This window comes from Vanessa atalanta, chromosome 15, assembly GCF_905147765.1.
Source record: "Vanessa atalanta chromosome 15, ilVanAtal1.2, whole genome shotgun sequence".
Taxonomy (NCBI): domain Eukaryota; kingdom Metazoa; phylum Arthropoda; class Insecta; order Lepidoptera; family Nymphalidae; genus Vanessa; species Vanessa atalanta.
Genome location: NC_061885.1, coordinates 2,587,148 through 2,613,661, shown reverse-complemented (window position 1 = coordinate 2,613,661; position 26,514 = coordinate 2,587,148). Strand labels below are relative to the sequence as shown.

Sequence of the window (26,514 nt, the reverse complement as noted above, 5' to 3'; positions counted from 1 at the left end):
ATGGCCGACTAGTGTCAGTGTTGCGCGCGATTCGAGGCGCACGCGCATGTCGCGATCGCATACGATATTCAATAATAAACGAGAATCAACGAAATAACTACCGAATAGTTTTTAACCGAATACGATATATATATAAATTTTAATCTGTGCAGTGACAGTTCTTGTGATACTATAATTGTTTTATTTTTAAAATTCAATTGCAGCTTGAAACAAGTGTATCGTTAGCTTTGTTGACGCGAAACAGCTGTCAAAATATTTTTCACACTATCAAGGTAAGTTAAGTCCAATAAGCCTTATTTACAGTTTTTTTAAACATCTTTTAAAATATAAATAATGAAAAGACTTTAACATTTTAATTTGGTCACCGCTAATCCTATTATATTAATTAAGTATGAGAAAAAAAAAACTATAATTTATCAAAAATAAAAAAATCTGCTTTTTTGTCTAAAAACTAGATATTAATATTTCGAAATATTGAATGATAATGATCATCCGGCTTAAACTAATCTTTAGGAGTTTTATAAGCTATGAAAGAAAATGTAAAGGTGATAGGTTATTGCGTCAAAATTACCAAGTTTTTAGTGAAGTGAAATAAGTTATTAATAAAACCAATCAAAAATCTTGTAGTCATATTGCAGTACTTCTCAAAGAAGCGATATATCCCAGTAAACAAATCCCATTCAAATTCGCGAACTCAAATCCGTACAAATCTATCAAGTGGTCGATGAGTGTTTTGTCTTTCTTGAAATTTTTACATGTAGTGTCAAAAAAAAAAGACATGTGTTTAATTTTCAGAAAAACCCGTCAATATAATAATGTAATATAGAGGCTATAATATCTTTCTGAAAAAAAGGTCAATAGCCGATCGATAGAACTTATTTACAGAATGTATAAAATTTAATATCATGTATTTATTGTACCAAATATTTTTAATCTTTAAAATTGAATAGAACATTCTAGTAATTGAGCGAAATAGACAGCAGCAAGGAATGACTTACTAAATACAATCAACAGTATCATTGAATCATGGTTTGTATTGGTAGGGTGCCATAAGCCGATGAGTAGTTAGTATATTTTGGCTCAGTTATTATCCTAACAAAATGACACATATACCTAAAGTGAAGAGTAGTATTTTTGGCTTTACTACGTCGATTATATACGTACATATAAAAATACAGCCATTGACGGTCAGAAAATCTATACATACTAATGTCAACATCAAACAAAATATTCAAACAGAAACAAATATTTGGTACGGACGGAAATCGAAGCCGGTACAAAGCTGAAACCAGTTACGGGAACATCACAGTTTGATACAACAGTGTATTTAAAATGGTTTGCCATATTTCACCATTATTATTATTAAATAATTCGGTTTCATTTTCGTTAAAATATTATAGATTACGACGCGTAAATCTTCCCTTGATATATGAATAAATGAATCTATAATAGTTAATCTTTTATTTAATTGATTTGGAATATGCCCAAGTTCGTTACTTGAATATGATTGATTATATTTATATGTATGTTGAGTATGATGGTCAATATATTTGACTGTAAGGATGTCTGAGTGTCTGTGCCAGATAACCTTAAAAAAAAAGTAAATAAAGTATTGATAGGTGAACAAAACTGTAGGCATAGTGTGATAATATCAAACACTACTCGGTGTCAGAAAAAGGATACGAAGCTACAAAATATTTCAAAAACAAAATATATAACAATTTTCATTATACACATAAGTATAGTTTAGTACAATGACGCTAAATTGTACAGCGTTTTAATGTGTAAAATGTTTGTAATAAAATTTAAAATAGTTACACTCACGATTCAGGTCACGAACTTGATGTTTTCCGGACGAAAGTTAAACTAAACATTCTCCGCGCAAGGACATGTGAGGTTTCTTGAGCACACAACTGGCGTCGTTAGTCGAGATTAGGAAAGTGCATATATTACACTAAATCATTAAAACAAGAGTAACAGGGTTCATATTGACCTTGAGATATATATGTAAAATATTATTACAGTCGATAAACAAGTATTACTATCGATAAAAGGTTTCTCAACACTATTGTTCTAATGTGTAATTTTAATATGATTCATATTTTTCATTCGAGTGTATCGCGTGGAATAATACCAACCTTTAAAGACCAGTTACTGGGCTAGTCCTGTGCCAAGCGATATATAGCCCAAAATGATGCTAATTCATCGTAGCAGGTCTTTTTAATTCATCTATGTATATATTTTAACAGCTCAACGAATCAAAACACCCAATCGAAATTGTACGATATCCGCAATTTTGTTTAGCATAAAATTATTAAAATATAATGAGCTTTATTATAAATTTACATAAAACGCAACAGTACTAGTAGTTAAAACACGTAAATTAATAGGTGCGGGTTGAAATCTGGGCAGGCGCCACTGATTTTTCAAGTCTAAATTTGTGTTTATAATTCATCCCGTGCTCGGCGGTGAAAGCAAACATCTTTAGGAAACCTGCATGTGTCTAATTTCAATTCTTCCATAAAACCCGCATTGGTGCAGCATGGTGGAATAAGTACCAGTGTTATAGATAGATAGACATTATGTGACAACTACAGTGATTCATATGAGATTTATAAATTTTAACAATAAAAAGGATAAAGAAAATATAAAAAATTTAAGTCACCGTTACGAACATAGTATTTATTTATTTAATGACAGTAAAGGAGCAGGTGGAACAGCAGATGGTCACAGTCGCCAACGACCCGGAACGGTGGTTGCCGTCAAACGGTAACCATTGTGTGACTGTTTACTCGTCTCAACTATCTCTACAATTATGAACTACTATTTCCCGCTTTGACCGTTCGATGTTTATCGTTTATCTTGCTTCAGAGGCTGACTACAAATCAATAAATATTCTTAAACTTCGAAGATACGTCTGTACGTAAATAAATAAATAATTATTTTTGAATTAACACTTTAGAATCGTTGTGATTTTGAATTGAAACTCGATGAAACGAAATGCGTCAATACGAATAAACAAACGAAAAAATTAAATAATTCTTAAATTTTACTTGTGTGTGTATTGCACACACTCAAAAAGACGAATTATATTTCATAATTAAGTTTTACTTGTATTCTTTATAAATGAACATTTTTATAACGACTACTATAAGTTGATATATAAGTACAACATTATTATATTATTTTAATAAAAACGAAGTTTACAAAATGTGAACGTTTTTTTGCCGTCTACACATTTTTTTTAAATACGTTTAAGACATTACTTTTTTTATGATTACTTCTAATTAAAAATTAAATAAATATATTATGAATTTTAAGTTAAACAGTGAAATCCATTAAATTAAAATTGTAACAACACTATATTATTTTCAATATTATAGTAAAAATTATTTTTGAGCAAAAAGGTCTATTAATAATGGAAAACTTTTTCGTTACAAGATTACATTTATATTGAGAGTTTACTCTGGATATAAATTCTCTCAATTATAAAAAGTTTTTATCAAATGGAAGGAATAATGAGGTTTTATTTACGGATATAAAACATTTACTATTACATATAATTATTTAACAGTAAAATGGCAGGTGATTCCAATTCCTCGAGATCACCGACCCGGAAAGGAGTCGTGGTTGCCAATGGCCTATCTCAGTTACAAGTTACAACACTTATTAGTCTTATTACGTCATAGTTTATCATTTTGATAACAAGAGCATTTAATAAAATCACTTTAAGTACATAATAATTAAGAACTTAGTGTTGCCTATTTATGTATATTGCATTTTTTTCGGGTCGTCTGACACACTATTCATTACACACGCACGTTATAAATTTTCTAGTCATGAATACGTTTTTGATTAAACGGTTGTCTTCTCAAAGTAGAGTAATCTTAATATCGAGTCAAGATTTAACTGTAGAGTAAAAAAAAATGCAAAATGTTCTCAATAAACCAATTCAAGTATTTTACTAGCCTTGTAGTATATTTTTAATTATCTATCAAGTTTTGGAAATATATTGTACCTAGTCAGAAATGTGCTATGAAAAAAAAAAAAACATTCTGAAAGATAAACTGCTACCAGAAAAGCTTAATAATCTGTATTAGATTATCAAATAACGAGGGTCACTTTAGTTTTACATTCAATTACTCGGACAGCACGAAAAGCAGTTGGTACTGCGTCTTATCAAACGTGTGGTTTTAACGTACCCGGTAATCCGTTCCTAAGTTATATAATTTAGAGAATAAAAAGCACTCTTGTGCAATATAAAGCCTGCACAGATTGTCAGCCTTTGATAATGAACACTCAAAAAGGACAGCATAAACATTTTTAAGCAAATCAAGATTCACTTTAAGGGAAACCCGGTTTTAAAATAAAAAAAAATATATATATATCTCATTTTGATAATTGCAACACATTGTTATCAGTAAATAAAAACTTAAACGTTCTATTTTTAAATTCCGAAATCAACTTTTACTTTAACGCAACGTAATTCCAATCATGTTATATCCGTCATAAATCTCTATAATGAAGTCACCATATAGACGTTTTCCTTTTATAATGATGTTATAGGCGCAGGCTCATGAGCGCACATCGTTGCGTAATCGTTACGTATCCGTCGTCGTCGGGTGAAAAACTACTTCCTTACCGTATAACAAGCTGATTACATCTATAGAAACGTTTAAAAATTAAAACAACCGGTGCCTGCGACTTCGTGCGCGTTTGAATGTAACAAAATAGTTATTGTTGCAGCCTAAGTTATCTGCTAGTGAAAGTCAAGGCGTTTCAGAGATTAGCCGGAACAAACAGACAGACAAACATGTTATTTTGGTATATGTACCGTGTATACATCCATATGCATTTAGTAAAAAGCGATTATTTTAATTTTACAAACAGACGCTCTAATTTCATTATACATGTATGTATAGATATGAAAACTATGCGTTTTAACTCGCAATCATTTATTTGAAATTTATTCCATTTTTAAAATTACTTTCAACTGAAAATTGTATACATATTTCGTATAAACATCTTTTCGAATGCCTGTTTTATATGTGTTTTACAAAACAATAACTAAGCGGTTATTTTATTGTATAATTTCCATAGTAAAACAAACTTAAGGACACATCACATCACACTTGAACATGATCAGTTGAATTCTTTAAATTAAATTAAATTTAGTTTGATCACATTTATTTTTGCCAACCCAGCCCAGTCATGATTAAGGTATTAGAGGTTAAATGTATGATTCATTTGCTCAATTAGATTTTATAAATCATCTCGTATCCCGGAATGAAAATCTACCATATTTATATCCAGTCTGGATCATCGTGGTGGTATAAACTCTGAATCTTCTTACAAGGAAAAGAGGACCCAAGGCTTAGTCCGGCCAGGGGAACTTTTTTTTGGAATTTAATTTTTTAGTAAGCACGTAGCTTACTTCATTAATATAAAGTAGCGAATATATTGTTTGTTATCTCGTAAATTACAGCGGGTGGGACGTGATCCAGTAATAACGTGCGCGATGCTTTAAAGTACATGTTGACATTACACTCTGAAGGTCGTCTAGTGACTTTTTCTATCTCTTCATCACAAGTTCATTACATTATATATGAATGGCTTTGAGACTAATTCTGGCCATTACAGAACAGATGCTATCTTATACAGAATGTACTACTTCTGTGAGCATGTTTCTCGTTGAAAAAATGGATTATATTTTTGCAAAGCGAAGCCGTAAGCCTTAAATTTACACAGTTACACAAGTTAAAGATAGATGTACAAAAGATACCCTTAACGAGACACCGAGTATTTCTGATTATCCCAAAGATTTAAATAATGTTATAATTTACTACAATAGAACTGCCCAGCGTCTGTGAAAACGTTTGTCTCTGTATCTGTCACGTCCGTTTGTATATCTGTTACTACATCACAAATCCAGGTTTTATGACAAAACTTCCCTTAGGATTGAGTTGTTTAAAAGAAATGCTTAAAGAGCCACAAGACCGTCTCTCGTACTATATAATAGTTGTTATAATTTTTTCAATAGTTTAACATTAATATGTTACTAAGGTACTTAGAGCTTGAGCTTATTTCATGACAGAGTAAAAGCCTCTTCTTAAAATTATTCTGCCACGATATTCTTCGATGGATCGGTAGATATAAACGTGGAGAACTTATATTTGTGATTTTCTTCACGATATAAAAACAAATCAAACACAAGAAAAATCACAAAGGTCACGTCTTTAAATCGTCGGATTTAAAGACCGTGACCTTCAGTTAACACATACCAAAGACTTAAAAAGATACAAATAAAAAAAATATAAAATATTTTCGGGCGTAAAAACATTTGTATACCGAATGTATTCTGAAAATTATATTTAGTAAAAAACAAAAGAGTTGATCATATCTCATCTAAGAAAACCTCCCAAGAGTAGCATCAAGAATGTTCTTTACTCTATACGACATAATGAACACGTGATCTTAAAATTATGACTAGAAATTAAGATGATTAATCTGACGACGTACAATTTCAAAGTATTTGCAGTAACATAAATAACAATGATTGCCCAAGTACATAAATAGATTTTATTAACACAAACATGAATAACATCACAGATTTCTGACTCCGCAAAGTCAACAAATCTTTCCTGCGACAAGCCATTCGCATCTTTAATAGAATTAACGGATACTTTGAAGATTTAACATTAATTATTTTTTTTGCGATTCAACAGGGAAATGGTGCCAGTGTTCTACGTGGTCATGATTTATACAGTAGCTATTTATAATTCTCATTTGTATATAGTTAAGGTCTTATTGTTAATAATTCTCGTATAGAAATGTCCATAAAATTAATTATTTATTAAATTAAATTCGAGTGTCAAAACACAAAAATAATTATAATATTATTAAAATATACAGTGCAATGAAAGAAACAAATAATTACGTTTTCATTTAGTAAGTCCTTAAAATTGCAATTTATCGGGACGCGATAAGTCGTATCGTACGTTATAAACAATGTTCTCAACTTGTTTTATTTTATAACCACAGCTAGTCTCCTAATTACTAGCAAGTTATTATAACTTAAGTGTAAGTCGTTAAGTAAATTAGATTTAACAAACACAAATACGTTTGTATACTTATGATATTTGTGAGTTCATTTGCAGTTAAATTATTTTATGAGCCGAGATAGTTCAGCTACCCAGGCCCAGAGCACGACCATCTCAACCGAAGATAACGGCCTCATTTTTCATTTTCATAATTAGTGATTATAATTAATCTCGTCTTCTAAATTGAAATAAAACGTCATGAAACTTGCACGTATCGAATTATATTCTGACATATGTATATCTGAATATTTTGGTAGTAGAAGCTCCGCATTTTCTTAAGAGGAATTTTTGGATCAGCAGCGTTTTATTGCGTGGTGATGAAATGGTACTTCGTGGTTTGAATACTTAGCCTATTCTAGACAACAGAAAGAGTAAAAAAATAATAAAGAACTTAGACATTGACTTGACGATATCATCGTGAAAAAATATGACTAGAATGTCGGGGTGTAGTAGTAAACATGGTATTAGTAAATTTTGAACCTTCAAGAAAAGACTGTTCACATTTTAAAGCCGGCAACGCACCTGCAATGTCCCCGGTATTGCGGACGTCCACGAGCGGTGGTAGTCACTTTCCATGAGAAGAGCTCCATGTTCGGTTCCAAAAAAAAACCATATGGAATATGATAAGATGTAATTCTAAGCCTAGTTTATATATATCACAGATACCTCCAGTAGTATAGTAGCTCCATAGAATCTATTTTGGACATATAAGCTTTAATCATATTTATATTTAATTGCCAGTCCGTGATGTCAACAAATATCTCGACTGAATCTGTGTATATATATAATAATAATTCATTTACATTTACACAAAGTCCGTTAACTTTATTTAACGTATTATGTCCCATGTCATACCTCGCGCTTGTTATTTTTAACGATTCGTCATACCTACACCGATAATCTTGTATGTATGAGTCGTATAAAAATATATATTAGAATAACACGATAATTGTAAACTTGGGTTCGTATCTTAGGCGATTATAATATTTTTAAATACATTATTTTCCAGATATCCTAAGTAATATAAATACAAAAGGGTTTTAATTATTTGTTTGTCTGTTAAATCTTAACTAGTTAACATCATCATCCGTCAACGTCATCCGATTTTTTAACGTCATGCACGACGTTAAAAAATCGGATGACGGACCACGTCTTTCGAGTAGGACGGAGAGCTCCGAATCCAGCAAAGACCTACTGATGTTTAGTCTATAAGTATGATTGGAACAACTTAGTAGGTCTAGGTTGTGTAGTTACAGATTATAAGAATATAAAACGTAAAAAAAGTTTGGGTAACAATAAGCCCGTGGACATCCACGCTAGCTACATAGCTTAAAATGAAAAAAAAAAATTATTGTGTTTAGCATACACATTGTAAGGTACAGGCTACCTAACACCCGATCCTCCCCTCACACGCGAACTCGTTGTTAAATATATCAAATCACAAATCAGAAAACCGAAAAATTTCGAAAGAACTTATATTCACTTAAGTGACCTTCGATTCGTAGCCAAAGTATCTAAACAACATTTATCCTATAAATAAATATATAACATAAATACGATATGTTTGGTGATATTATATATTTAGTAATACTATTATTGCCAATCATCGGTTTAGTTTCAAAACGTCGCTTGTCACATTAAATATATTGACTTTAATTTTATGATAATGTAAAACTTTGCTCAAACTTTATACACAATATATAACATCGTCGATTCGTCAGTGAAAACATTTAAATATGGAATAAAATATTGTGCTCAATTTTACGCACATCATTTTTATAAGCATAAAGTTTCTATATGTTAATACAAAACTTATAACCATGCGTAAATAAACAAAATAATAATATTATTGCGATTTCCGAATGAGACATGCCAATGAGTGTATATTTGTTACATTTTTAAAACGTAACTTATATAATAAATTTATTCACAAAATGCCCAAATAAATTTCTCTATACTAGTAATTTATTTTATATGTTAAGATTATGAGCAATCATAAATTCCTACTGTTAAATTTAAATCTATCTAAATGTTAATCATCGCTACTACTGTATGCGTTGATTAAAACGCTTCCACATAGCATTAAGTTAATTGGAAATATATTTATTAGAAATGATAGTATACGAATATGAATCTACAGAAAAGGTACCAGGATTTCATAACGTAACGAAGATGATCTCTTAATTAATATATCATATCAATCTAATTTGTATTCTTAATTAAATGAATATGTTAAATTTGAAATACTGTAGAATATTAAACGTCAAAATTGTTTTTTTTTTTATTTTACATTTTTTAATAGTTTTCTATTTATTAAAATACCTTGCAAAAGGAGTTTTTATTATAAACATGTATCATAAAGATGTAAATTTGTTACATGGTGTTGAGTCCACACCGTCCATATACTGCTAGACATTAGCAGTTTAAGAAATGCCAACCATTGGCATTGATGTTGCTCATCGTAGTTACACCTGCTCACTTGTCCTTGAATCTAGAATACAACAATACCAATACGTTTATTTCACTGGGTGGTACCACCAAGTGAAATATAAAGGTATTTACTTGAGTCGTTTTAAATTGTACCAGGGGTACAGACAAATGTAGGAGCGCCTTCATGTTTCCTATTTCATATAACATCTAATGTTTGCGTGTTCAGGATCAATTTTCAGACAAAACGCCCGAGGTCTAACCGGACCCTGATAGACTTATCTTAAGGAATGCTGCAGTCAACTAAATACTAGAATCACGATTTTGAGGAACTTCTCATTACACAGTAAATACTTTATCGAGTAACTGATCCTGATACGGACACAACTTATAAAATACATTTACTTAGAGTAGTTTAACTTTTTATATATAAAAAATAAAATATAAGTATCATTTTGTAATTATTAATTTTCTGTTTTTTTACTAGGCGCAATTCTTATTCTATATTTTTTTGTTTGTCTGTCTATATGTATGTTTGTTCGGAGTAAACATTGTCAAATCGGTTGAGACTATCAAGACTCAAGTTTACATACGTTTGTTTACTGATATCTTGGACATACGTACATACATGCATATATGGGTAGGTAAATATTTACTAAAAGGGCACAGCCTGTCAATAAATATTTTACAATATTATTGAAATCCATATGGTTCAGCCGATAGGAGACGTAAACAGTGACCGATGATCTTGGATTCCAAAGTCAGTTGCACTGAGTTTTCACATACTTAATTAACCATATATAATAATTAATTTCATGGTTCGCGATGAAGGAAAACTACGCGAGGAAACCTGCCTATAACTTTTTGAATTAATGTCATATAATATTTGTAAGCTATTAAGTATTATATAATAAAATACTTTATCAGTATACACAACATAATTAAGTTAATTCAATGGAGACATTTTGCAACCGGTTATAACCAGTTTGTGACACAAAAACGTTTTACGCAACCTTACGTAAGCCATCTTCGATGTTTATTTGGTCTTCGAAAGAAATCGCTTTACTTATTTACATAATTTTAATATACGATAAGTTTTTAATTCTTGTAACACCTTTTTACCTTGTTGGAAAAATGTTTCAATGCGTTTCTCTTGAAGTGAAGTATACGGTACCTTGGATAGGATTGCTTATGCCGCCCCGACGGTTGGCCCTCTTATGTAGGCCATTTCTAGGAATGTTCCTGGTTTACAGACAACCCTAAGTCTGCCGTCGGTTTCAGCACGTGTGCCAATTATCAAGATCATCAGACTTAAAGATGGCGCATATCATGTTGAAAGATTCCGTTGCGTAAACACTTGTAGGTCAAGAAAGTGAGAGCATGTTAATTAAAAAACATTAATTGAAAACCATCCTTGTATATGAGATTTTTACTTTTAATAAACTTAAATACCTAAACTATAATAATAACTATAATAAATACCTGAACATGAAGGGCGTTCCGTTGATGGTTTAAGTTTATAATATTATAGTATCTTATATAAGTTAGTTAATATATGTTTATAATATATGCGTATAAGTAGCAGCGTTTCGCAGTTTCGACCGCTTCAAATTTAAACTAACTGAAAATTGACGTGACTTCGTATTGTTGTAAACAATAAAACTAAATATTTTTGTATAAGCTAACGATTCGAATAATATTATATTAACTAAACCGTAGGACATAGCCTACTTTTTCTAATTCACCCCTCGGGGGCGTAAAATAGCGGATGACGGGTTGTGTGCAACAGGTAAAGTTTTATTAATTTCGGGTAAATCCGTATCAGATTAGCTAGTTTAAACTATGGCCGTGACGAAAGTCAATTTGTTGTTGTTAACAATAGAACTACAACAGATATTTTAGTATAAGCTAAAGAATTCAATAACATTATTATAACTAAGTCGTACATAAGCAAGCTATACGCTTTATTAAATATCGTTATAAAAGTAAGCATCTAGAATAGTTTTTTCGTTAAGTTTGAACCGTTAATTTAGTGTAAACTAAATCGCAATCACAATTATTGGTATGCGTTACAGTTACTCTCTAGAGATCCGTTATACTGTTATCTTAAACAACTTTTATTTTTTTACCCATAAGCGTTTTAATATTTTTAACATTTTAATCGCTTTAATATTTAATAACAATATGGCTACTTAACTTTTAAATAATATCAGTATATTCAAATCAAATCAAATCAAAATATACTTTATTCAAGGAGGCTTTTACAAGTACTTTTGAATCGTAATTTAACAAACTATTTAAAGTAAAGCTACCACCGGTTCATAATGTAGATTCTACCGAGAAGAACCGGCAATCTTTTTCAACATCTAACAAATACAGTCATGTTAGTTATATACAATTATAACATACATAATGTTATGTCTCCTGCCTGGAAGTCAACAAGCATTAACTCCACACTTTTTTATCATCTATATAATCTTGTATCGAATAATATGCCTTCTTTACCAAAGTATTTTTTACGAATGATTTGCATTTATGAAACGGCAAAGTTAAAAATGTCTGCGGAATTTTTTTATAGAAACGGATACCTTGCCCCATGAATGAATTCTACTATATTGTATATGTTATAAAAATATTTAAGAGAGGTTGGGACACTATTAGCGAATAATTAATCGTATATAACTAAAGGTGATTGACGCTTAAGTATCATCTCTACAATTTACGTCATAAATATTTACATGTTTTATATTGTTTTGTGTCTTGAGGTATTTTTCTCTTGGGTAACGCTTGGAAATATTCTGTAATAACCCACTTCGTATATCGTTCGTGATATATTCTGAACCGACTCATAGTGTAACGCTATTTTAATGTATTAGTACAAAAAGGTATAAAAAATTCAATCAATAAGAATTTTTGAGCAGTTATTGTTTAATAAATTTATTTTATCGAGGTATATAAAAACGTGCATATGATCGTCGTACGGTTGTAATAATAAATTTAATATTTTTCATTACAAAATTAATTCCGAACACAGTGCCACCTTCCGTATCCAATATAAACCAAGGATGCAAAAGAAATTTTATCAAAATTTAGCAGTTTATAATTTAAAAGTTTTGTGATAAAAAGAATTAAACAATTAAATATGTGTATGTAACTACCAAATATTTAAATGCCATTTTTCTCTTTACTCATCGTGACGAACAAGATAAGGGTCTACTTGAATCATATCGTTGCATCAAAAGCCCAACTTTTTTTTCAAAGTAAAGATCCCTGTGATAATTCATAATGACAGAATAGTCGTAACGACGTTGTAACTACGTGACACTATTATCTATGGTCTAAATACATAAGCAAGCAATTAGAAAAGTTTAAGGTCGTATGTTGAAGGTAAAGTAGAGAATTCCCACGGTAGATAAGACTACTAAACAGACGAGTGTCCAGCGGATTAAACTGGTCATTTGCCTTAAAGACTAATTTATTACAGTGACCTTTAGTTTGTGATGAAGTTTTATAGACTATTTTTTTTTATTGAGTTTTTAAATGTTGGTTTGGTCTAAATCTGTTGTTTCAAGTTTTTAAAAGATATTGTAACGTAAAAGTAAAAGAAGGAAACAGCCAGTGGAAATCCCAATGTAATACCATATATACTCGGTGATTTTCATCCGACTCACACAGATTTCTACGCGTAGATTGTCTTCAACGCTTGAAGATGAGAGAAAAGCGCATTACAATAGTATTAACCGGGTTCGATACCGCAAACTTTGGTTAAGACTTACCTTAATCCCATATTTATGACTCAGTGTGATTTATAACAATGCAAGAAAGACAAATTCTGGCAAACTTGTACCGCCGGACGCCTGGTGACGTCAACTCTCCTTGGGTTTGCTTAAGCTGGGCTTAAGTCTCGCCCCCATATGAAATTTTATTTCCCTAATTATTGATTATGAGCTTTAATCTATGTATGTGTGACTTAAAATTTATTTTTAATCCCTTGACGGTTCTTATGACACCTACTGGTTGATACGGGGTGGCTCTGTCCTATTCTGCTATTTCTGCAGGCGACACACACGGTAATTTACTAAGATTTATTATTTACCCAAAAAACATATAAAGATAGCATGCTACTTCCTAAATTATCTCTACTAGCATACTCTAAACGTACAGGATACAGAACCTTTCGTGGATATTAAGCCTAAATATAATATGTGTATATTTCAACTTTGTTCCTACGGTGCCAACGCTTAGATGTAAGGAATGGCCAAAATTTCTAAATCAATAGTTCATATACTCATGTATATCTTTATATCTACCTACCTATCTACTCGTATATATATCTACATATGCCAACCTTTACTTGATACCTTCTTAACTTACAATTTCCTTGAACAGCAAATTATCTCTCAAAACATTATCAACTATTATGTACACTCAACAGCTTTCAAAGGCATCGCCTTCCATATTGGGAAGGTCATTACGATGACATCACTGATATCGAATTCAGTATCAAACGACGCGTGGGCCATCTTATAATGGTGCTTGCATTTTATTAGCAAATATTGTTTGTAAAATATTATTTGCAAGTTTATGGCTAATCGAACTTGGAACATGTATATAAATATATAAAGTAATTTTAAGTATTATTTTATTAGATATAAACGGACGGTTAAGCTTCGCGTAAACCTTATTACTGCGGTGACCCAGACTATATATACATATATATATAAGTTTGTTTGATTTATGTTTGTCATAAAAATATACTATATTTATATAATAAGACGAAGTAGATGGACTGCGTTCTGCTAGTAGCGTGTGTACTAAACACCATATTTTTGAAAAATCATACTCACCCATAATCTTTACGAAATATTTTGAATGTGCACAAGTGTGTAGCTATAAAGTTCGATTTTATTTAACATATTTCTTTTGTAAGTTTATTTTCTTTACTTCAATATAATAAAACCAAATTTATTCTCATAAAATTTGAAAGTACGTACACGTTTAAAATATAATCATAAAATATGTATGTATTAAAAACAGAAGAATAACAGCATAAAAGTGTTTATACACAACTAAAACGCTTCTAAATTCCAGAGTTAACTATAAAACGCCTCCGCAACATAATCTGCATTTACGTCTAAAAATATCTTTAAAGATCATCGTAAAATCGCGAATTACTTGTTAAACGTATGCACAATCGTTGAAACATTAATATGATAAAAAGAAAAGTTCTTGATAAGTAAAATGAATGACCTAAAGTTTAATCAATATCTTCAATACTATCATAGTACTAGTAGCAGTTTCAGAATTAAAAGGAAGCCTCTATCACAACAGCCCACACATTATTTCTAACACAGTTTCGACCCCTTACAACGTTACCCAGTGAAATAAAAACGAAACAGAAAACTCACTTTGACCTTTGTCTTTATCATATTACCACTATTATTTAAAATAGGTAGACAGGCTTGCTAATGGAGGTAAGTAGTTACCTTCGCCCATAAACATTAGCACTGTAAATTTTAAATCACCAATGCGCCAACTAAGATGTTATATTCCTTTTGCCTTTAGTTACACTAACTCACTCACCCCTTAGACTATAACTTAACAATTAATCACTTAGTAATACCGCTAAGCGGTAAAATAAGTGATGAATTTGTGAGTACTTCCAAAAAGTCAGTAGAAAATATTAAACATTCGAATCAAATAAAATCGTAATTTAAATAAATACTTTTATATCTTAGATATTTAACACTAAACTTGGCGCATGCTCTGCCGTGCAACATAAAACATTAATCTCTACAAAGATATGGCGACCAATGCTCCCGGATTTGCTTGTACTTTATACGAACAATTCACACGCAGCTAGCAAACGTTAACTACTTAAAAATCAAATTAATTCTGTTCTAGTGCGTATAAGAATGTTGTGAACGAACGATGTACGTTATTGTATTGATATTTGAAATTCGAAGCTATTTTACAGATTAAAATCAAGAGCTAATTGTCAATTAATTCGTATAACCTCTGTATTTTCAGTTCTTATAGAATTTTGGTCATGGCATCAAATATTAAGATTTAACTCGCCGAAGAGTTCACAAGTGCTTGCACAAATACAGGTGCTCTATATTTTCTCTCTCTTAACCCGTTGAGACAACAATCCGACACGACCAAAGAAAGGTAATGTGCAGGACCAATGGCTTAAATGTACTTTCAGTGGCACGACAACATAACACTTCTAATTTCCTAACCCTAAGTTGCAACTGGGAAATTTCTTTTAGATTTTTCTAGAAGAAATTCACAAACAGGACAACTGAATTAATTAATTATAATTGATTCCCTTAATTATTATTTTTTACAGGAATTTAAGTCATACATTTGGCTATTATATATAATGATATAAAAACTTTGGCTAATTGCCATAATCGTCCAAAAAACGTGTCAATAAGTTTGACAAGTTTGTTGATATGACAAATACACTCAAGCAGTGACATTATGTAATTTATCTGGTTAAAATCCATGACACATTTTAGGCTCAAATAAGTCAATATAGTCGTAAAAAAACGCTATAATAAATATTAATTATGTCATCAAAAATTAAAAATAAAGTTTTGAATTATAGATAGATTATAAAGACAAAAAATAGTATTCCAATTCCGATTGATGTGTTCATATTATCTTACGTTAGTGTGTAGTTTGTTTGTTGTTTATGGTACAGGGTCTAAAGCTGAATTTGGAACATATTTTGTAAAGTAATAATCCGTTTAAAAATAAATTTTGGACACTACACTGTTTCGTAGCAGAAATGGGAGGTGTACTTTGTATGAATTTAACGCGTACGAAGACGGGACGGGCACCTAGTTATAAATAAAGTTGTCAATCAATCATAGTAAAATTCCTCTCATAGTTCCCAGCTTATTCCGTAGAACGTGGAATGTGAGAATTATAACATAAATTTATGGCGTTGTAAATCAAGTGTTAATCCTGTCGAAGGCGTGTTTATAATGAGTTATATGAAATCTATTTTAGTGTAGGTTGTATAATGAAACTGAGTAAGCGAACAAACAATGATTCTTGTTACATTTGGGTCACTCTCGCCAGATCTCTGACGTGTTTTAATCACTCTGAAAAAGGATTAACGACGTTGTTTTTTTTAAACTTTATTAACAATTATGAGTATGTTTACCATAAATTAATTTGTAATGGCTGAAAATAAAATTGGTGTTAACGGTTTTAGCTTCGTAGAAGTTTTAAGAAAAAATAAACAATACATTTGTTTGTAATATTATGTTTGATACACGTTATTTAGCCCCACTGATTTTTTATTTGCTTACAATTCATGTAGAACGGTAAAGGAAAACATCGAGAACCTGCACTGGATGAAAATTTTCCAGATGTGTATCCTTGGTGGATTGGAGCCAGATTAGATCAGCGTAGTGGCTTAACCTTCTCTATAAATGGAGAACAAGCTTTAGCAGATACTATGTTTGAAACATAATTAACACTCTTCACATCTGTAACTCCATCCCAAACAAAAGTTAGCAGTTAGTGCATCGAATTCGCGACTCCGCTAGACGGCCGTTCGATGTGAATTGAGCTATCGAGGAAGTGAAGAATCTGTGCACGTAACTCCAAATGTAAGGCTAATGCTTGATATTACAACCGATAATTCTACCGGAGAATTAGGTCATAGAAAATAAAGGTCCTAGAACTGATTAAGTCATGAAACAACCATAATGAGATTTAGAGGAACATAGTGCCCTTCGAAAAATTGTACTACGACACGATGGAGACTATTCAGACAAAGCTTCAAATTAGTTTAAATTAAGTCAGTCTTCTACCTGAACAAATAATTTATTGATTTTGTTGCTCAACTAGATGTGTACTATCCTTTTCCTTTAAATAAATAAATCTAAACTTCTCAAAGATAATTCCATAACGTTTATTAATTCAGTCGTAGTGGGCGTCGTATAAAAACAATACAATAGCGACAAGTGAAGACGTGACAAATACGTTGCCTGCATGTACCGGTTCTACTTCAAATTCTTGCGCATCACAATAACCATGCATAAAATACGTACTAAAGACTAATAACGAAATATACTAGTGGTCGTACCTAAATACGACCGTAACTCGACTTGATATTCAGGTACTTCTTTTTCTTTTTTTATGACTTACGTGGCAAGCTAGCCGGAGGCTCATCTGATGGAAAGTGACTAACACAGCCAATGGAAATCTGTAACACCGGCTTGCACCTGCAAGGCTGGCCTTTATGAGTAGTCTTCTTGAAGGTTCCCAAGTCGTATTGGTTCGGAAAAAACGCCGGCGAAAGCTATGACTGTAACATACTTAATTTTCAGTTCGGAACTTTTCACTTTTAATATAGAATTTATTTTTTATATAAATACAGATCCAAAATGAAAAACAAAAAAAAAAAGAGAATAATACCAGTAATTGTAATTCCCATTTTAGATGGGAAAGATCCCAAAGATTGCAGGAAATGAAAAGGAAAGATAAGAAAAAAATAAGTGTTTTATCTGAACACCTTATCGAAAAATAATTCGAAACAGCAGACTTATTCGTGAAATAATTGTATACATGTATGTAGTTTGATCTATATAATTACGCGAGAGACAGTACCTAGTCCTACGTAGTGTAGGACGTCCTCAGGCACGGTGGAGTGACGATTTGCGCAAGACGGCTGGCCAGCTGGACGCGAGTTGCCGAAGAAAGACCACAGTGGCGTGCATTCGGAGAGGCCTATGTCCAGCAGTGGACGAATGCGGGCTGATGTGTGTGTGTGTGTATGTGTAATTACGCGAAAGAAACATAACAAGAAAGATTTACATTTGGTTCAAAAATGAATATTATCCATTCATTTACACAATTATTCAAACACAAACGACACACTGTTATAACAATTACTTATGAAATACCTTCAGTATTTTTCCTTCCTCCGGTATATTCGAAACGACTGGTTAAAATTATATGGTTTTTGTGTGTTATAATTTCTTCACAAATGTGCCGTTGTATAGCACTATTTATAATTTGAATTATGTTATTTTAATGTGCCTACAGTTTATTGCCGGACAGCACAACGATCTGAATCGATATTTACCGAAAACCTCAAACTGAACTTCAATTTAAAAATCGGGAATCAAAATAAATACGTAGTGTAAATTGTCCAGAACTCGAAGTCATTCGATGTTTATTCGAGTTATTTATATCGATTAATCATTACAGTGATCAGTTTCCGTGAGGCACAAGCGATGACGAGCTAATGTGACATACCGATATTGATCATCATTACCATAAATATGTCAAGGCTTGTCAGTCACAGGCGAAGCTGCGCACACGCATGTTATATTTATTTTGAAACACCTGCGTTTACTCAACGGAGATGCTTATTCTACGTTAGTTTAATAGTAACATGTGTGTCGTTTGCTTTAATTAAATTTTAAATTAATTTCTTATATTAAAACTTCTATTTTTTTTAACGGGTACTAACAAATCAACTTCAACAATGAGTAATTACCTAACTATTTTACCTTGAAGGCCATTTGAAATATATACAATAGCGTAGATTTAGTGTTATTTGTTTAAATAAATTATTTCCGTTTCTTGACGATTACACTATTCATCAAAACTTAAGTATTTTATTTTTATATTATATATATAAAATAAAAAAATATATAAGTATCTAATTTATAAAAAAAACATGAACATTTAAACTTATAGCAAAAAACGAATTTATATATTTTCATTAATTATTATAATATAATAAATACTAAACTCTTTTGTAAATAATTACACTCGTAACGTCCACTAGTGTCGCTGGTTTATTTATTATCCATAGAGAATGACAATCGAAGGAGAACCGGTTATCAGTTTTGTGGGCACAATGCACTGATCAGTTCTACTGCCAAACAGCATAACTTTACCTTCGGGCTGCGTTCTAAATAGTGAGTGAGTCAGTGTAGTGTCAGGTATAGATCGCCTTAGGTCCAGCGGTTGGAGGTGCATGACGGTGAAATCCTACCATTATCTGACTCAAATGCCTAACCACGCCGTTATGAACAGTAGGTATTTAATTTAAATTTACGTTTGTTTCGAATTGTCATTCATAAATATAATATTAGCTACATTTGCAATTAATGTTTTAACGATCCCGAGCAGTAATCTGTTTACTCCGTTATTTCCGTGTACTATTCAATAATATTTTGTTATTCGCAGCGGAGGTTGCGTGGGCGCACATTATTCATGCAAAACTACTTGTGTAGGCACGAAGGATTTTGTTCTCGTTTGATGCGGGTGAATAAAAAAATTTAAGAGTTTTGCAGGCCATTTCGTAAGCAAACCATAATAGAAATAATTTCTTATGTGCTTAGAATAATAATGATCTTTAAAAGTATAAATAAAACATAGGCTTATGTTATATATAAATATTAATTCGAGAATGGCATATAGATTATTAAAATCCTATACACCTGCTAAAATAGCTTGAAAAAAAAGGAAAAAAACAATAATGATAATTCTTTTCCTCTACATTTCCTTATTATCATTTAAATTTTTCCTGACAGAAGACAGACAAGAAGAATGATTTGTCAAACGTCTACGACTGTCTGCCTGTCTGGACCCAATTCCCTGAGAATGCTTTAGCTAGAGACTTTTTCCTGACAACCACACGACATTATGATTTATTTAAATAACAGTTGCCTCCAACAGCTTCGCTCTTGTCTTAAAAGTTAGTCATCAGGTTTTAGCACCAAATTTCATCAAAATCGGTTCAGTGGATTGGCCGTGAAAACGTAATAGAGAGAGATAGACAGACTGACTTACTTTCGCATTTATAATATTAGTAAAGATATATGACAAATTTATCTTTAGCAATAATTATATACACATTTATTCCAGAATTGTGTAAATAAATTATTATATCGTTCAGTATGGTAATTTTTATGTTTTAATTATTTCCTAAGCCCACTCGAGTACCACCCACTAGACCAAAAACGTTTTTTTCTTTATTATTTAGATTCTAAGAAATAATTACATATTTTAAGAGCTGTTTTATTTAAACATAATTATTTTATAATTTGTATTGAGAGTCTTGTTTTATCAGCTAGCTAATAAAACATCTCCCAAAAAATAATAATAATGTTAACAAAAATCGGAGATACTAATTGTAATAACAAATATAGATTATATTAACTTTTTTTGTAATCTTAAATATTATGTAGGTACATTTGACGAATTACATCAGCTTTTAAAATAAGTGAATAAATATTATTCAAAAAATAAGTTAATTTTTTTAATAAATTCCGTCTCGTATTTTGAAATTCGAGGTTGAAGGTTATTTATAGGGCTTTCTGGCACCTTCACACTGACTGTCAATTTTAAAGGCCGATGAAAACTTTGACTGTGACGACGTGACCTTCAACAAATAAACCAATACGCATCCAAACCATAATGTTACACTTGTTGTATTGGTTATTGTAATATATTCTACTTATTTTATGATAGTAAGTTAAATTTATAGTTTTTTGAAGTTTCTATTAACGTAAAAGTTAATTCATAATTCTCACGTCGACAAGATCGTATCGAGTAGAAGACGCAAAAAAAAAAGTTATAAAACGTTATCTCTTGTTTCCGGCTAGCTTATTTAACCAAAATTAAATTAATATATTTTATTTTAAACATAAAGAATATATATAGTATTTTATTAATAATGATTATATTATTAACACGCTTTTTGTGACTTAACTTGCATTATGTAAATATTTTAATCTATTCCAGATTTCCATACATTTCATCATTCCAGAATATGTATTAAAATATGGCATTATATTAATTAATAATTAAAAATAAATATTCTTGTTTAATAAAAAAACAATAGCTATAATATAATAAAATTTATGGTTCATTTTTCAAATGATTAAAACTTAATTTTAGTAATAGTATATTAATGTATCTATTAATTGAATTTTACATAATATGTATTGGAGAAAAGTCCACGATGAAACGTTCAAGATTCTTTGCATATGTAACTGCAATTTATGCGATTTATAGTTTGTCCAAAAGAACGATTTTATAAAAACTTAACAATATCCAATTCTAATCAAATTAAGATGTGACTTTAAAACTGTATCCAACATAAAAATAATCATCAAAATCGCTTCAAAAACAAAAAAAAGTTCAATGATTGATGTTAAAAAACATCCTCATTTTCGAAGTCGGTTAAAATATATATTGTCTGACGGATCCCGCATTGAAAACAAACGAATTTGACACACGCCTCTTAATATTCACAACAGGTTCAAGGGCATTCACACATTACGAAAGTTTGTTTTCAATTCACATTTATCAGTTAAAAATTTTGTTCACGATTGACATAATTTGAGTTTTTTTCATCCAAGCTTCTAGGAAGGATGTTAGATATATAGTTTTAGAAATAATACGAATAATATATTTTATTGAGACATTGTATTGAGTGTTTAAGCTGAACTAATTTGTAAAGGCATGGTCGTATGAATTTGTATAAGAGACTGGATAATTACAAAATTTTTATTTTAAATATCATTATTAAACCTTTTGTATAATTTGCACGGTTGGGTTCCGGTCTGAAGGTTGAGTGACCTCTAGTAATTACAAAATAAGGCTTTATATCTTGACAGTAAACTTGTATGGTGTTACTAAATATTGGTGTTAATTGTTTAATTTGATCAGTGTCAATTCTATGGTCGATGACGGTTATTTACCGTTATCGAGGCAATTTGCCTTATTTCCGGCTGCCTTATAGTAAGAGTCTTAGATTCAATGTCACATTGATAGAGGGTACACTTGGAACAAACTATAATCGTACAGATGCAGGTTTCCTCAAGATATTTCCCTTAACCGAAACAAATTAAAGACAAGGCGTTTGCCCGAATTCGAACCTGCTATTGACGTGTTACCCAATGGCAAACTCGGATACATCGATGTTTAGTTATATCCTCACTAAAGACTTAAATTAGTATGTTTTATATTTTCTTGATGATTTGTCGTTTGGTAGTTGAAGTTGACCCTCTTCTCGGTTCAGCTTCAGCTCGGTTCAGGAGCAGGGCAACAATTCTCAAAATATATAACTGTTACGAAACGTTCCCTATCCTCACACTCATAAACTCAGTCGAATCGCAACTCAGAGCCAATGCTAATTAATGACGGTTACGATACGACCCGATTCTAATCCGATTAAACTGGATCGTTGTGTTAGTGAAATAGGCATCGATTGCGTTAAAATTCATTTGTGATATTCACAACTTATTAGTAGAATTAACCCTCAGACTTAAAGATGAAATTAAATTAACGATGGATGGATTGTGTGAAAGATGATATTGCTGGAAAGAGATGTGAGATGACGTCAGATAGGGAAGTATGGAAGAGGAAGACATGCTACGCCGACCCCAAGTAAATTGGAAGAAGGGCAGGAGGTTGATGAACCCTTAGACTAAACGATATACCAGAAGGTGACGTAAACTACTATATATATTCTATTTATGTACAAAAAATATCTGATACTAAAATTTCAATCAATAATACTTCAATTAAAACTTGAAAACTAAGATTCAATTGCTCATATTTATTAACAAACTTGTATTTCCAAGTCACCCACGACGAAGCCCACACGCGCATTTAAAGTGTGAAATGAACGAAATGTTAGTTCCGAGGCCATTAGCGACAAACATTTATACTATTGGGCAAATATTTAGACCTATTCGAAGTGTCCAATTGCACCAATAACAAATTAAAAAAAAAAATAAAAAAATAACATATACAGAAAAATAAAGACATTACAACATTGGTAAGTAGCTCAGTATGAGTTGAAATTTCATTATATATTTTGGAATATCTGATATAATTTTCACGGTACGTTAACAATATAAATACACCTTAATATTATGGTTTTATACAAATGGAATGCGACATCATTGTCATCATCTGATTGTGAACTATTTCGAATTTCCAAAAAGATAAACCCAATTTTTGTCGTCTCGTTGGATTCGGGACTTTGAATACGTCATAAATTAGCAACCAGACCAAATATGACAGATACCGAATAATATAATTTGTAACTTAAAACAAAAATATACTTTAATGTCTTTTAAAATAAAATTAAATTTGATCTATTCAATTTTAGTATCATTATGTCATGTAATTACGTTATATCTTTTATTAAATATAATTTATAATTATCGTTACATACACTAAGGTATACTACTTGTGAAAATAATAACCTTAATCTTTAAATTTAATGGTTGTCATCATAAAATTACACAGTATATGTAAACTAGTTAGTAACGAGGGTATTATATGTAAAGTCATGGTCTGAATGTGTCAACCATCTACATATATGTACAGTTAGTATATCATAAGTAACGGGGCGTCGATGGAGTCGCGTGCTGTTATTAGCTTAACACGCTATGACGCTTACTGTAAACACGAGTTAACAAGATCCGTGGTGTAAATTATAGGTGATTGCGGAAACGGAAGGTCTTCTCTTCTATTAAGATCGCTTGGAGCATATTTCACCACGCCGCTTCACAGATCTTTGATGAATAATCATAGTAATCCCCTAAAAATAGTAAAGCCGTCTGGGTAGATGCCACCCATTCAACCGCTAAATAGTTGTGTTCGAGTTTGAAGGGTGAGTGAGCCAGTGTAACTATAGGCACAAGGGACATAACACCTCAGTTCCCATGGTTATACTTTGGTTAAGTAACAAATGGTTACAATTTCACGGCGTCATTTAAAAGTCTACTTAACGACGCGCCAAAAAAACATTAAACAGAATTTCGTCCGAACCATTAAAATTTCTTTACAATGTTTTCCTATAACAACCAACAATAGCTATAACGCCCAAATAAAGCACTTGAAATCACAGGGATGTTTTCCTGGTTATGAACCGGCGGTCTATGGTTCAGATTTGCACCAACCTTAGTGGGTAGTGCAAATCTATTTTATTAAGGCTATTTCGGACATTCAGAACAGCGTTTTTATGATAACACTCAAGTATATAAGGAATATTTTGAGTTTAATTTGGACGAGGACTTCTCACGTTATGGATAATTTAAAAAAAGTTTTTTATTCCAAGCGCTTAAAGCGTTTAACCTTTCTCCATAACTGTTTGATAACGCAAATTTGATCGCTTTTTTTCAACTTGTTTGAGAGGTTTTTCACAATAATCTTCAAGCGCAATCTAGTACGTGATAGGTATGACGTTGTTGACAATTATAGATGCGTGTTGCACACATCGTAAATCTCATACTCTAACAAAATTATCTATTTTTCATAAATTTAATTTATTGGAATAATGAAAGCAATTAAGACAATCATACATAGATTATAACTATGTATGATTGTCTTAATAAAAATGTAGGTATAGGGTGAGAATCTGGACAGAGAAAATTTAATGATAAGTAAAGTACTTTAAGAAGTTTAAGCGCCCAAAAAAATCTTTCATAGTGTCAATAGCGCAATGGTTAACGGGCTAACTAGCGATGTAGAAAGTCGTAGGTTCGATCCTGACCCCTTGGGCTACTTTCATTCCCACTCCTAGCACAAGCTTAAAAAAATTTTTGGAAAGAAAAATAACTATGAAGTTGCCAATGAACTCCCAAACACAAAGTCAAGGATAGTTAGGATCCCTTGCCTGTAATTTCACTAGCTCACTCACCCTTCAAACCATACATATATTCAACATCAATACGCTTATCTATGCATCCTTGAAAAAATATTTTCATTACGGTTATGTATGACGATCAGATAGAGCCTATTAAATAACCGAATGTCTTATCAATTTCATCTCAAAAAGTGCACGATTTCGATATCATTATCAACCTCTCATCATCTCGTCGGATAAAAATCTCATTATTAATTATCCGCCTAATATTAATTCGTCATTATCTATCTATATTAATAAATGTCGAGACTTTGTTAGTAACTACTGAACCGATACACATAAAACTATTACCAGAAGATGCAGCACGTTTACAATTTAATGCGTAATATTATATGCTTCGCAGTTTGACCCGCTTTTAAAGTTATAGACGTGACAAGCGTGACGTATATGCACCTACATATGTCATATTCAGTTTAATATATTTTAATTATTCGTATTGTTCTGTGAGTAATTATGCCTATTGATATCAAATTTGTTATATATTTCTAACAATTCCATAATTGATTAGAATCTGAATCATTCTTCAGATTCTAATCAATTATGGAATTTGATTCAAAATTTGATTCAACGCTGTAATATGACGATTCAAAAGTGCTTTTATGAGCTTACTTGAATAAAGAAAATATAGATTTAGGTTTTTATAGACCACATACGATACGTACGTGAATCATAACTTTTACTAGAGCTATTGTTCTACATTTGAAGTTTCAACAAGAGCTTCGATTAAGGGGATTTTGATTTAGTCCTTTTCAATGGCACACTATTAACAGTATGCCTAGACAGAAACTATGTTCATTACGTTTGTTTGCACAAAATTAAAATTTCGCTGATATATCATTTTTAAGACTGCAAGCGTAGCCGCGACGGGTAGTGCTGCTGTACTCCATTTCACGAATTATTATCATTTTATGATTGTTGTTAAATGTAGCGTCCGTTAGTTAATACACCTTGGCCCAATTCGTGTCACAATAAGGCACGTACGACATGACACACCTAACTGTTTGACCGTTCCATATTTTTAAATCGATTTCAATACTATATACACATATGGAAAGATATATCTATACAGACATATAGTACAAGTCAGAAGGGTAAATGATTTTTTATTACATATTTTTCGTAATTCATTATTCACCCAAAAACAAAAATATCGTTTGATTTTTCTCTTATCAATAATATTGATCAAACGTCAAAAAATTCTAATGGAACGAAACACCAATTTTTAAATTTTAAATTTAGAACATACACGACATTATAAATAAAGCAATAAAATAAATTTTT

At 31.3% G+C, this 26,514-nt stretch overlaps 1 protein-coding gene across 1 annotated transcript in view; it reads left to right on the top strand.

Annotated features, from left to right (window-relative positions):
* LOC125069209 overlaps positions 1 to 26,514 on the top strand; it is a 121,672-nt gene continuing 95,158 nt past the window's right edge. The window contains exon 1 of the mRNA XM_047678613.1: positions 1 to 272. The gene's annotated coding sequence lies outside the window, so the exon portion shown is untranslated. The remainder of the gene's footprint in view (positions 273 to 26,514) is intronic.